The sequence below is a fragment of the Ictidomys tridecemlineatus genome, unplaced genomic scaffold (assembly GCF_052094955.1).
Source record: "Ictidomys tridecemlineatus isolate mIctTri1 unplaced genomic scaffold, mIctTri1.hap1 Scaffold_4331, whole genome shotgun sequence".
Taxonomy (NCBI): domain Eukaryota; kingdom Metazoa; phylum Chordata; class Mammalia; order Rodentia; family Sciuridae; genus Ictidomys; species Ictidomys tridecemlineatus.
The window spans coordinates 48,656-62,084 of NW_027522803.1; positions in this window are offsets into that span (position 1 = coordinate 48,656).

Here is a 13,429-nt window from a genome sequence, read left to right on the forward strand (position 1 = left end):
TTGCTGGCATTTTAATAGCCCTTGTGGGGCAGGCGGGAAGTGACACGGAAGGCAGGAGCCGAGACTGACAGAGCCGCCCCAGAGAGCCCTCGTTGGTCGGGACCTGGAGGGGGGAGCCCTCCTCTGCCCTGTCCACCCTGCCCAGGCTCACAGCTGAGCGCTCCCGGCCTCAGCGACTCGGGGAGGCTGGAGAAATCGAGCTGGAAGGACCCTGTGTCTGCGGGGTGCAGGGCTATGGGGAAGGCCACGGACCTCAGCAAGAACAGCTCCTGGGGCCCCATCACGAGGCCGCGGCTGGCTGCCGTGTCTTCTTGGGTACAGTGGCATGTGAAGGCCTGTCAGGCCCTGGCCATGGCGAGCCCCAGATCAGGGAAGTGCCAGTGGAGATGGACTGTGGTGCTGTGGCCTCGGCAGCTCTGACCCTGGGGGCGGCCAGTGGAGGGCATCCAGGGCCACCGCCCCCACACTAGATGCCAGCAGGACCTACCCCCCAGCCCCAGGGTGAGGAAGGACCCCAGACATTGTCGAATGTTCCCGGCGGCACCGCCCCAGCTGAGGCCTGCTGCTCCAGCAGATCTCCTGGCTGTGGGCAAGACCTTAGGCTGCCCCGGGCCGTGGAGGCTGGGGCAGACGTGGGGAGCCTGGCTGCCGCCTCTGCAGGGGGCAGCTCCTGCACAGACCTGTCCTCAGAGGGGCTCAGCAGCCGGAGGGCTGGGACCGCAGCTCGGGAGGAGGGAGCTGCCCATGACTCAGGGCCGGAGGGAGCGCCAGCGGCCTTCCGCTCCCACACCCTCCTGCTGGTGGCATCCCATGCAGGAGGGAACCGTGCCAACAGGTGGATGACATAAGGGGCTGAAAGCGACCTAGGTGGAGATGATCCCCCGGGGGCCTGGAGTCGGCCCTGAGACTCAGCGGCCGGACGCTGGGCCACTCTCCTTTCCTTCCCCGCGTGAGTCAGAGCAGAGGCTGCCCAGCTGCAGCTGGACGGGAGGCTCCGTGGGCCTCCCCAGCCCAGCCCTGGAACACAGCCAAAGGCGCCAGTCCCGTCTGCCTGGGAGGGGCAGCTTCCTCCGCAGTCTCCGTGGGCTCCCGTAGGCCAAGGCTGCTCCCTGAGGTTCCTCGAGCTTTAGGGACACGCGCAGGGCAGGTGGGAGTCCAGCAGGGCCCCTCCCCCTCAGGGAGCCTCGGTGGGACTCAGGCCCACTGCCCCCGGCTCCGCCAGCCCCGGTCCTGGCTCCAGCGGGCACCTGGTGCCATCTGCCCCGGCCATCTTTCTGCTTCGTTTCTGACTCTTAGCCCCTTCCCAGCCTTGGCCCGGGTACTTTTCTGTTTGTTTATTTACTTCACAAGCAGCTGAAGAGAGAGGATCCTCAGCCAGCGCTGTGCTAAGCTCTTTGCAAATATTAACTAACAGTCGCGAGGCGGTGAGCACGGCCTGGGGGACGGCCACACGTGTGGCCCTCTGGGGCCTTCCCGTGGAGGAGGGATGAGAGGTTCGAGCGTCCTCAGCGTCACCTCCTCTGCCTGCAGCAGGGGAAGCCACCCGCCTTTCTCACACTACGGCCCCCTGGAACTGTCCCCAGGACTTGGGAGAATAGAACCCTGCCATTCGCCTGCCGTCCCCTCCACCACTCCCTCCAGGAGAGCCAGGGTCTCCCGCCACACACGCCGGCCCCTTCCTCTGGGTTGGCACCTCCCTGGAGAGGCCGTGCCTACCTGCCGCTGAGCCTGCCCGCCCTGGCTGAGGACCGCTCGCTGCAAGGGCATGGCCCTGGCCCTCCAGGGGCTGAGGATGCCCCGGGCTCAAGGCCGTGAGCTGGGACAGGGCTCAGGACTCGGCACGGTCGAGAGCATGTGAACCCGCGAGAGCCGCTGTCACCCACGCCACCTCCCTGCTCCCTCCGGGGGCCGAGTGTCCCTGCCCTGCTCTGCCTCTTGGGCAGGTGGCCAGGAAGCCCTCAGCTTCCCTAAAGACCATCTCCACGGCCAACACCACAGGTGCCACCTTGCCAGTCTCACTCCAGAGCGAAATCTCCCCGACACGTGACCTCGTCGGCCTCCCCGGCAAAGATCAAGTGAAGCACAGCCCCTGGTGGGACTGGCAGGCTTGTACCCCAGGGCATCCTGGAACTCTCTGGGGAGTGAGACTAGACCCCCAGGTGACCGCGGGGCCACGCAGGGTCTTTCCATCACACGCACATTCACGTCCCTGTTGCTTGGCCATGAGCCTCTGTGGTCTCAGGGGGCCCTGCCAGGTCTGGGGGTCTCTGTCCTGCAGCCAGGCTGCTCTCAGGGGGCACTGTGTTGGTGGCCCCATGGGTGTGGAGGAAGCGAACAGGACAATGAGCCCCGAGCTGCCCCACCACGTCCAGGACCCAAGACAGGGTCAGAACCAGAGCCCCCAGGTTCGCCCTCCTGCTGGCGCACGCCTGCGCTCTAAGGAGCAAGTTGTGGGCCCCGCGGAGCAGCTGGGCCAACAGCAAGGCCGGCCCCGGCAGCTTCCAGAGTCCACGGCCCTTCATCCTGCGTAGAACCACAGGTCAAGAGATCGCGCCCTGACACAACCTGTTACGGAAAGGAGCGTTTGCCGCGTCCTCCGTGCCACAGCCGGGAACAGGCTGCTCCGCTCCTCGTCTCCCGGGCTCTGGATCCTGCGTTGACTCTCACCTCGCAGGTCACGGCTCAGACCACCAGGGCTCAGAGCCACACGTGGTCAGAGGCCGCCGTTCTCCGGGGACTACTATTTGAGAAAAAATGATTTTGAACGGCTCCTCTTTCTGTTGTATAGTTTTCTAAGGTTTCTGCAATGCCTAGGGCTTAGGTTGGTCACCAGGGGAAGGGTGACAAGCAGCTGAACACCCACCGACCGTGTCACTTGTGGGCTTGCAGCCAACACGGGGGAAAGGTGGCCACTTTAGCAGATCTTACTTGTGCCGCCCAAATTCAGAGAAAACCACCTGACTCAAAGGCCAACTGGAGCCACGTTCCTAAAATACCTTGACAGATTCGTCATTAATTATGAAACATGCCCGATGACACAGCTGGTGGCCCAGATGGCGAAAGGGGAGAACCTGGGGAGCACACCTGGGGAGCACACCTGGGGAGCACTCCTGGGTGCCACAGAGCATCCTCCAGGCCCAGCTTGGGACACGGACCTTCTCCATGGCTGAAAAGACACCGAGACCAGAGTCAAGCGCCATCCGTGTGGAGGTGCCACCGAGGGCACAGAGGGAAAGACAGACCACCAGGAAGCCAGGAAACGCCAGCAGCGGCAGAAGTGTGCAGGGAAGGAGGCAAGGCCCGCGCAGGGGGCACCTCCACGCCTGGCCCCCTGGCAGCCTGCATCCCTGGACAGGAGAGAGGTCCTGGGCGCAAGTCGGGACCAGGTGGGGCCAGGAGAAGGGGGGTCTCAGGCTTCTCCCCCGGGAGATCCAGTAGCGGGGGCTACTCCATCAACACCTGTCATTCACAGAGTCCACCTGTTCATCCACTGACCGCCCACCCACCCACCCACCCACTCACTCCTTGCTCACCCTCTCGGCCCACCCTGGCCTTCCCCTTCCCCACGCTGGTTTTCTCCATGGACGCTGTCCTCCTCTGCCCTGTGCCACTCACTCTGTGGCTGGGGCTTCTGTCCACTCGCCTCACCCTCCCAGGCTGGTGCCTGGGCTGCTTCACCACGATTTTGTGGCTCGAGATTTTCATGCCCCAAAAGATGGCAGAAGGGAGCCTCGGGGTCTGCGCTCTGAACGGAGCCAGGTGTTTGGAACCGGGGACCCCGCACAGGAGGGCAGTGTTGGAGGAGGGGGCCGTGGAGGACTGCGTCTGGGCCGGCGCACTGGTGACGGGCAGCTGGCACTGCCTTCACGTGCCTTGGCCACCCACACCAGGACCAGACCCCAGGTCCCCCGGAGTTCCCGAGAAGGCGTGCACGCGGCCTGCATGCACCCAGCTCATCCCCAAACAGCTGAGGATGGACCAAAGCCTGTGCCCTCCCTGCTCACGGTGGATCCCAAATCCGCCCAGAGGCTCCTGCCTGCCGGGGTTGGAGTGTCTGGTCACTGCCTGGACCTCTGAGACTCCTAGTCACGTGGAACCGAGGGCCACAGGCTTTGTGGCTCAGGCCCCCGCCCCGTGGCTGCCGAGGGCTCTGTGGGGACTCGGCCTCCCTGTTCTTGAACGTGAGCCATTACGTCTGGAGCCAGACTTTCTGGAAAGCCCACGTCCCCTGCTCCCCAGCCCCTCGGGGAGCTGGCTTGTTTCACCCCGGCGGGACCCTGGGCCAGAGCATCCAGAGGTTCACTTAGGCTGGCGCCTCCTTCCCTGGGACCGCGCGGCTTCCCAACCTCCCCTGACCCTCACAAGCCACAGTGTCCTCCTCTGTCCCTCTGCGGACACACGCAGGCCCTCCCAGGCACATTCAGAAGAGGAAGCCACCGCCTTGGTCAGGGACGACCTGGCCCCGTTCTTCCCCAAGAGGAAGCCAGGGGAAGAGGGACCCGAGAGCCGAGGATGCCCAGGCCCCTGTGCCACTGGGCAAGGGCTTCCTGGGGTGGCCAGGAGGGCAGCCTGCCACCAAGGGGTCCCAGGGCCAGAAGCCAAACACCAGACGGTCTTTCCGAGAGGCGCTGAGCCCCACCTGGCACGGGGCAGGGTCTGCTGAGCTCTGGCTGAGGGCAGCTCCCCTCCACCAGCCCCTCCTGGGATGGGGACCCTGTTCCCTTACGTCACCCCTGGGACACCTGCCACTCAGGCTGCGGGAGCAGTGCCCTGGGGCAGACAAGGCGGGTGGACAGGAGCCTGCCGCCGCCTCCTACCGTGCCCTCTCCCTGGGTCCACAAAACCCCGCGAGCTGGCCATGCCACCTGGGGGCTCTGGCCACTCCGGCCCTCCTCTGTTACCTGAGGCTCCTCTCCTCTCCCTGGGAAGCGGGCGCCTTGTCCTTTCCTGCCCGCTCTCAGGACCCAGCGGGGCTGGGCCGCAGCAGGTGGTTGGAAGAGCAGACGGAGCTGGTGCTGGTCCAAGCCCCAAGCTGCAGCCCGCGAGTGCGTCCCCCACAGGTCAGTTCCTACTCCCCAGCGGGCTCCCCAGGGGCAGGACCGGGTTGTTGTCTTAACATTTTTAGCTGGTGGCGCTGCCCGGAAAGCCGTGCAGGCCGCTGGTGGCAGCCACCACAAAAGTCCCATTCACAGCAGGTGGACGGGGCCTTCCCGGCCTGGTGGCTTCTGCCAGGCCGGGCTGCCGGGCTTCCTGGTAGGACTGGCCACTCTCAGGGCCACCAGCATGCTTACTAAGGTCCTACTGTGTGCCACCACTGAGCAGTGAGCCACCGTGGACACAGAAGGGAAGACAGACCGCCAGGAAGCCGGAGACCGGCCAGCAGGCCTCAGAAGTGGGCAGGTTCAGAGGCAAGGCCCACGCAGGGGGTGGCCCCTCGGCCGAGCCCTGCAGGTCCCTGGGAAGCGGGCTGCGGGGTGAGGGCGTTGATGGCTGCAGCAGGGAGGGACTGAGCAGGCACGTGGGGCAGGTGGCCGGCGCGAGATGGGCAGCCAGGCTGACCTGCATCCCTGGGTGGCCAGGGGGCGTCTGCTACCCGGGGCCCATGGCAAATCTCACACTAGGAGCTGACACCCAGCGCTGGGCACACGGACGTCCACAGGCAGTGGCGGGCCTCACCACCGTGGGCATCGAACCAGGTGACCCCAGCAGGGCAGTGGGGTCAGAAGTGCCCAGAATGTGGGCCCCGCCAGGGCAGGCTCTCTGCAAGGGGACATGCCCAACCTCTCAGGACAGGGGAGCCTGGGACTTTGACAAGCAGGACTCCGTCTTTATGTGACTGAGGATCGTGAAGATGGGAGGTGGCACCGTCTCGTGTGGGCGCTGGGCCTAGATCCGACCCACTCGTGCCAGGCAAGCACTCCACCCCCGCCCAACGGCTGGGCACCTCTGGGAGGCGATGGCATCCGGGCAGGCAGGGGGTGGGCTGGGAGGGTGGCTCCCCTCGTCACCCCTGAAGTCAGGCGCTGTCTGCTGTGTCCTCCTTGGTGTGGGCCCTCGCACTGCGTCCTTGGCTGCTCTGACCGCTCCTGTGGCCTGGCCTGGACAGAATCTCCCAGGGCTGGCTCGTCTCTGACACTTGGTCCCTCCTGTCCACAGGCGGCTCTGCTGGTGGCTTCTGGGGTGTTTTGATTCTCTGTGGAGTGGCATGTCCCAGTGGCAGGGCCTGGCCAGACCTCTGACCTGATGTGTGGCACAGCGAGGACCCCCACTGCAGAGAGGGGTCCTCGCTGTGCCATGACAGGGGAGTCACAGTCAAAGCCCAGGCTGCCACCTCCCTCCCCGTGGGTCACCAAATGCAAGAGGACCCGTGCACTCGGCGGCCCTGAGCACAGCAGCTGCTCAGTCGGCAGCGTGGCCCTCTGTGGGCCTGGAACTTTCCAAAGACATGATGTCGGGTGCCGGCACAGGCCTCCTCCCTGAGCCCCACATGCCCCAGGCCACTTTGGCTGAGCTGCGGAGGCTCTGGGACCCGATTCCAGCTCAGCCCTGCAGGGGACGGCGGCCGGGTGTTGGTGAGGGCCACGAGGTGTGAGCGCGGCAGCGGGCTCAGGTGAGCGCAGCGCTGGGCGGGGCGGGGGTGCTGCTTGTCGTAGCAGCCGATGATGACACTTGGCTGTGGGGCCAGGGACCCAGAGCTGGCCCCAGGCTCTCATTCATTCATACCATGGACGGCCATTGGTCCACCTGATACCTGTACAGGCCGGGCCCAGAACAGAGGCAGGCCCCCACCGTGGACCACAGGGAAGTCAGGCCCACATTCCGGAGGAGAATCGGCCAAAGAGAACCCGAGGGTCAACAGGCCCATGAGAAGGATCATCGCTGGTGGGGACCAGGGCACAGGGGAGCCCAGGACGCAGGCCGACAGGGGAGGGCAAGAGGGGCCCGAGGCTGAGGAAGGAGGCGGCCCTGGGAAGGCTGCAGGAGGAACACCTTCAGTGGAGGCTGTGGCCAGGGGAGGCCTGAGCCGTGGGCAATGGTGGCTGGTGAGGCTGGAGCCGGTGGCCGGGGTGGTGGCCGTGGGGGAGGGGGCCCGAGGGAAGGGGACCAGGCCTGCAGGGTCTCGAGGGCAGGCAGGGCACAGCCTCCTGCGGTGGGAGGAGGCCTCCGAGGCGTCCCCTTGGCTTGACAGGACCAGCTGGTGGCAGCTGGCCCTCAGGGGGCCAGGGCAGGGCCCAGGGTCTGCATGCAGCCGAGGACCCCAGGGAGCGTGTGGTCGGCCACAGCCCGGCCAGGCACAGGGCTGCCCTCGGTGGAGACCTCCCCGGAACCGCTCGGTCCTGGCGCAGCTCTGCCTGTTTCAAGGGAGACCAGCCCTGAAGCCACACAGGATCATCCTTCACATTAAAATAAATAAAATAAGATGATAAATCAACGGTTTAGTCCAACTGTCTCATAAAACTCCCTGTACCTTCTCCTTGTCCAGCCGGGCAGGCCCAGTTCCTGCCGCCCCTGCCCTTGGCCCAGCCCCAAGCCGCTCTCAGCCATGTGTTCTCAGAATTCCTTGTGCTGGAGGAGCTCAGCAGGCCCAGCAAGAGGCACTTGGCGTCAGCAGCTTGCACTGGCCAGAGCCGGCCAGGGCTTTGGAGACCCCCTCCCGGGAACCGCTTCCCATCATCCTGTTGTTTCTTCAAGAGCCAACAAGAGTCAACAGCTCTAAGACGTCCACTCCCCACTGAGAAAAGCCAGCGATTGGTCTTCTTCTCACTACAGTGTGAGTGACTTCCTTCTTCACACTACAGTGTGAGTGACTTCCTGCTCCCAGCCACGTACCCAGCGCCGGGCCCGTGGACCTCTGGGGAAGTGGAGGCAGGAGAACTTCCCACAGCAGAGGGAAGAGGTTTAGAGGAAGAGGAAGGAAGAACCTTCATCTCCTGCTGCTCTGTCCTGGGCTGACCTGCCCTTCTGACCTCGACCCCAGCCACAGACGCCAGCACAACCGCGTGGGGGCTGGTGCCGTCAGACCAGGGCAGCAGGACATCCCGCCAAAGTCTCTCCAGAGCACCACCAGGACAGAGAACAAAGGGGGGCAGGGTGAGGGCCCCGGGGCCACCCAGGGACTGGGAACCTGCTCCTGAGATAAGCATCTGGCCTCTGGAGCCGTCACCTTCTCATCTGTGCTGGGGCCAGAGAACCGGCCCTGGGGGACAGGGACGGGGGCAGGGGAGGACGGGGCTGGGCTGGAGCAGGAGTGTGGGGCTGGCCGGGGTCGCTGCTCTGCTGCTCCAGGGACGGCTGCGAGACCCCAGCACCAGGCACATCTTCCCCAGAACACAGGGAGCCTGGCTCTTCCGCTCCTCCCTCCTCGAGCCATAAATCCTCCTGGGCAGGAGAGCCCTCTGGCTGTGCTGGGAAACAGCCTCCCCCCCCCCCCCCCCCCCCCCCGTGGGGAGGCAAGATGGGCGGGGGCAGCCCTCCCCGCAGCGTGAGGATCCCTCCCCCAGACAAAGAAGAGGAGGGATCAAAGAGAGGAGCGAGGGAGGAAAGGGCAAGGGAAAGAAAAGAGGAGAAACTGAGAGAAACAGGAGAAGGAGGCTCAGACAGGGAGGCCCAGCTGGGGGACAGAGGGCTGGACACGCCCCGGCCGGCAGGGCTCTCCCGGGTCAGAGCTTGGTGCAGGCTGTGACCTGGTCCTGACTCATAGAAAGTAACCAACAGGAAAGAAAGGCTGGGTCTGCGCGCCAGCTCGGATTTCTCCAGGACGAGGGTTCCGGAGGAGGAGGAGGAGGAGGAGGAGGAGGAGGAGGAGGAGGAGGAGGGGGGGGGGCACTCAGAGCCCATTCTTCAGAGACTCACAAGGGGCTCTCTGGAGACGGGTGTTTTCCTTATCACCAGTAACGCCACACCTGGGCCCGGCTCCACTTCCCGCCAAGGGCACAACCGCGTGGGAAGACCTGCATTAGCACAAACTCAGCTTATCTTGCAGAGAGGTGGCACCGCTCTGCTGGAATGTGCTCTTGCTGCAAGGCCACTGTCCCTGGGCGGCAGGGCCTGGGGGGCTGGGAACCAGGCGTCCCGGGGCACTCTCCCTGCCCCTCCCTGCCCCTCTGCCCACCCGATCCCCCACCTCCAAAGTCCTGCAGGAAGGAGCAGACACCACTCAGCCGCCCTGTGTTTCACGCACCAATTAAAAATCACAGATCAGGAAGCAAAGTCAGATTATTGAGAATCAAGGAAAACAGACAGAAGGACCACAGAGGCCAAGGGCAGATCCAGTTCCGTCAGGGTCCTCGCACACCCAGTCACCTGCTGGAGAAAGTCAAGGACGCGTGGGGGGTTTCACCAGAGAACTGGCACCACACAGAACCCAACGGGGATTCTATGGCCAGAAACGAACATTCAGAAGACAGGCACAGCCGCAGGCTAGACAGAGTGGACAGGCCAGCAGAAAATACGAAGATGGAAGCTCAGAGGGAAGGAGAGGTAAGACAGAACAGACTAGAGGCACCAGGCTTGGGAAAGTTGGAGCTCTGGAAACAGAGGAGGCCATGTGGTGGGCGTGAGCCCACATAGGGCTATGATGACAATAAATATAAATGGGCTAAATATGCTGATTAAAGGACAGTGACCACATAAGGTTTGTAAATACTCAACCATACACTATTTACACTCATCAATAAAGACGCAGAAGGAAGCCAGGCACAGTGGTGCACGTCTATAATCCCAGGCTGAGGCAGGAGGTTCAAAGCCAGCCTCAGTAACTTAGAGAGGTCCTAGCCAATTTAGTGAGACCCTGCCTCAAAATAAGAAAATTACAAAAGGGTTGGGGATGTGGCTCAGTGGTTCAATCCCCAGTACCAAAAAAAAAAAAAAAAAAGAAAAAAGACTCAGAATGATTAAAAGTCAAAGGAGGAAAAAGATGCATAACATGCAAATAAATATGATCCAGAGAAAGCTGGTTCAGGTACACTCAGAGCGAGTAAATCAGACTTCAGAATATGAAGTTTTACTAAACGTCAAAAGGGACTTTTTATAATTTTACAGCATTCAACAGAAAGATGCAACAACTCTAAATTATCGGCACACGTTCCCCAGTATGATGGTCGGTCACATGGTAGAATGGCAAGAAAATAGATGAAAACAACCTAATATGCAGTCTTTTCAAATCCTAGGCCTTTTGTGGCATCAGCTCATGGCGGTCCAGCAGTCCAGCGGGCCAGCAGGCCAGCAGGCCAGCACAACACATTGCCATAATCTGAAACATGTCCTTTGATGACGGCAGAAACAGAACCAATAACAAAAAGCCAACTATAAAGAACCCTCAACTGTTTGGAGACTAAGTGATACTCTTCTAAATCATCCCAGCAATATTTTGGACTGGACATGATGGAAACACGGTGGCCCATCAGGTGGTCGGATCCCCATAGGCACCTAGGTCTGCTAGGATGTAGCTGGACGAGGTGGACCCAGATCCCCAAGGGGATTTCTAAACATCCCAGGAAGAAAGAACAATGACCTGCCAGACTTTTCCAGGAACAGGGACAGAGCAGGTCCCCATCACTGTAACCCAAGCAGGACATCAAGGACACACTCAGTCCTCACCAGCCCACGTCACCAGCCCACGTCACACCCTGGCACGCACCTCAGCCAGCCAACCCCAGCAGTGGGCAGCGACCTCCCGCATGGGCTGACCTCAGGAATGCAGGCTTGGCCGGACATTTCAATACAGCCCAGGACGGAACCAGCCACCCCCGGGACAGGCGTCACAAAGCATCTGGTAAAACTTTACGCCTGTTCATGATGCAAGCCGGCGAGCTCACGAGAGACCTCCCAGGACACTGCGCAGGGCCCCGCGCCATAAAGCAAGAAAAATGAGTGAAGAGCCCTGGATCGGGAAGGAGGCACAAACCACCCAGAGAAACACGTGGGGCCCCCACTTCTGATGGCCACCCAGGGTCCACCAACAGCTGGGCAGGTCACTGAAGGCGAGACGAATACTCGAAATGCCACTGTCCTATAGACCAGGAACAAACGGAACCCCAAACACGTAGGGAAGGGACCCAGGGCCCGCGTGCTCAGCACATGCTCCGCACACGCTCCGCCATGCTAAGTGTCTAAGGACAAACAGGACAGTCAGGCCCTCCACAAAGAGAGCCACCTCCCGGGCGTCTCACAGACGGAGCCGGGATGACGCTCCCCATGTGACCTGCTGGTCACTGTCAGAGGCACTTGCTTTGTTTGTGGGAACTGCCCTCTGGCACCTTTATGAATGTCTGCCCGACCCCAGTAGAGACGGCTGCAGTCCGTGGGGCAGCAGAAGTGGCCTTTCACGTGGTGCCTCTCGGGGGGCTCCCGGTGCAGCTCCGGGGATGAGCGCCCGACATGCCCCCGTCAGACTCCCCAGAGCCCCGTGGCCCCTCCATTTTACAGAGGAATCAAGGTCAGAGACGTGAGGACACCTGTCTGACCACACAGCTGGTAAACAGAGGGCAGGATTCAGACTGGGTCCCCACCTGAGAGGGCCATCCAACTTCAGGGTCCACCCTGCCCCCCACCCCTCAGGGGAGATGGATGGTGACCTTGAAGTACAGATTAAAGTGTCAGCGCATGTGAGCCGCCTACAGGGGACACGACTGTGTGTCCCAGAAGACGGAGGAGGAGCCTTAGGCGGCTGGGGGGAGGGCCCAGGCCCAAGGCAGGACGCTGCTGACCCTTGCCCAGGTGCGTGGGGGGTGGAGGCCATCAGAGACAGAGGCTGGGCCTGGGGTGGCTGGGTGCAGCGGGAGGGCTCCGTGAGCAACAGCACTTGGTGCTGAGGCGGCGTGGCCCACGGTGCTGCCCGTCGAGGGAGGAGGACGCTGGAGCAACCCTGCAGCTGGCCAGCCCCGCGCACCATGGGGATGGAGTCCGCTCACTGGGCACTGGGCGGGTCTCGGGGGTCTGCTCTGGAGAAGTCGCCACCGGGCCACTTGTCCGTGCTTTTTGCAGACGCGGTCAGGGATGGCGACGTCTTTCCTAAACGCCTGGTGCCAGATCCGCAGGAAGAGTCAGTGCCGCCGAGGTGGGCGCGAGGCCAGCGCACGGCTGGTTCCTCCTTCCCTGGCACGGCCCCACCATCCCTTCTTAGCGTGTATCTGGGGAGGCGACTCCAAGGCCGATATTTTAGGATCCATCCCAAGCACCGCAGCAGCTCCGGGAACCCAGTTCACGTCACCAACCAAGCCTCTGCCACGTGCCCCAGGTGACAGGCCCTGCCCGCCACGCTGGGTCTCTTGGCCGACCTGGAGACCCTCTGCGGCGGGGATCTTATGGTCCCTTTTGACGGAAGGAGAAACCGAGGACAGAGAGGTGAACCACTTCTCCGAGCCAGAATTTGAACTCTGCCTGTCGGGGGCAAAGCCCTTGGCCTTGGGCCCAGGACTCCTGCTGCTTCCGCTGGGTGACGGGAAGCAGTGACAAGGAGCTGGCAGCGGGCTGAATCTGGTCCCGGCTGTGCCTGGCCGTGGCCTGGCCGTGGCCTGCCTGCCGCGCCGGCCTCAGGCACCCTGTGAACCCCAGCTTCTCGCCTCCCAGGCATCACCGCCAGCTGCCCGCACAGGCCACCAGAAGTCAACCAGAGGCCGCCAGGGTGGTGTGGCTGTAGGAACCGCTGTGGCTCAGGGAGAAAACAGGGGCTGGCCTGTCCGGGAAGCAGGTTCCCAGAGGCCACAGGGCACACAGCCCAGAGGAACCAGGCGGAGCCCGGGGAGGCAGAAGAACCTGTTTCGGCTGGCAACACTGGATCCTGTCTGTCCACTTTCTGTGTGTCCGCGAGGCCCCCAGGTACAGTTTCCTCATGAGCAGAGACCAGCCGCCAAGCTGGCGAGGTCCCCGGCAGGAAACGGCACCCAGTGGCGGGAGAGGGAACCGCTCCCCAGACCCTCGGAAGAGGAGGAAAAGAGAGGCAGGGACAGACACGGGGACAGACGCAGGGACAGACGCGGGGACCTCGGCAAAGTTTACTTCAGGCCTGGGCTTCCTGACCTTCAATCCAACGCCTGATCAATAACCCATGCCCCCCCGCCCCATTGCCTAACTACCAGCTCGGCTGGGCGCAGCACAGGGACGGGTCATGTCTCCATCCCGATCTTTGAAGAAAAATCGAGAAGAAAAAGATGCAACTGATTTTAAGAAAATTCTGTGTGACCCTTAAACTGTATTCAACCTCAGAAGAAGCTGAAACATCTAATAAATTGATACAGTTTATAGAAACTAGATAGATTATTAAATAGGAGAATGTTTACTATGTTTCAAAACTTCAAATCCACCCGGTCATCCACTGGGTGAGTGTTTATGTGAAAGTTCAGGGCAAAGTTAAACAGTTGAAATAAAATGGAATTAAGCCTTAACATTTTGTTTTACTCCGAGCACAGAAGGAAGACAAAAATAATAT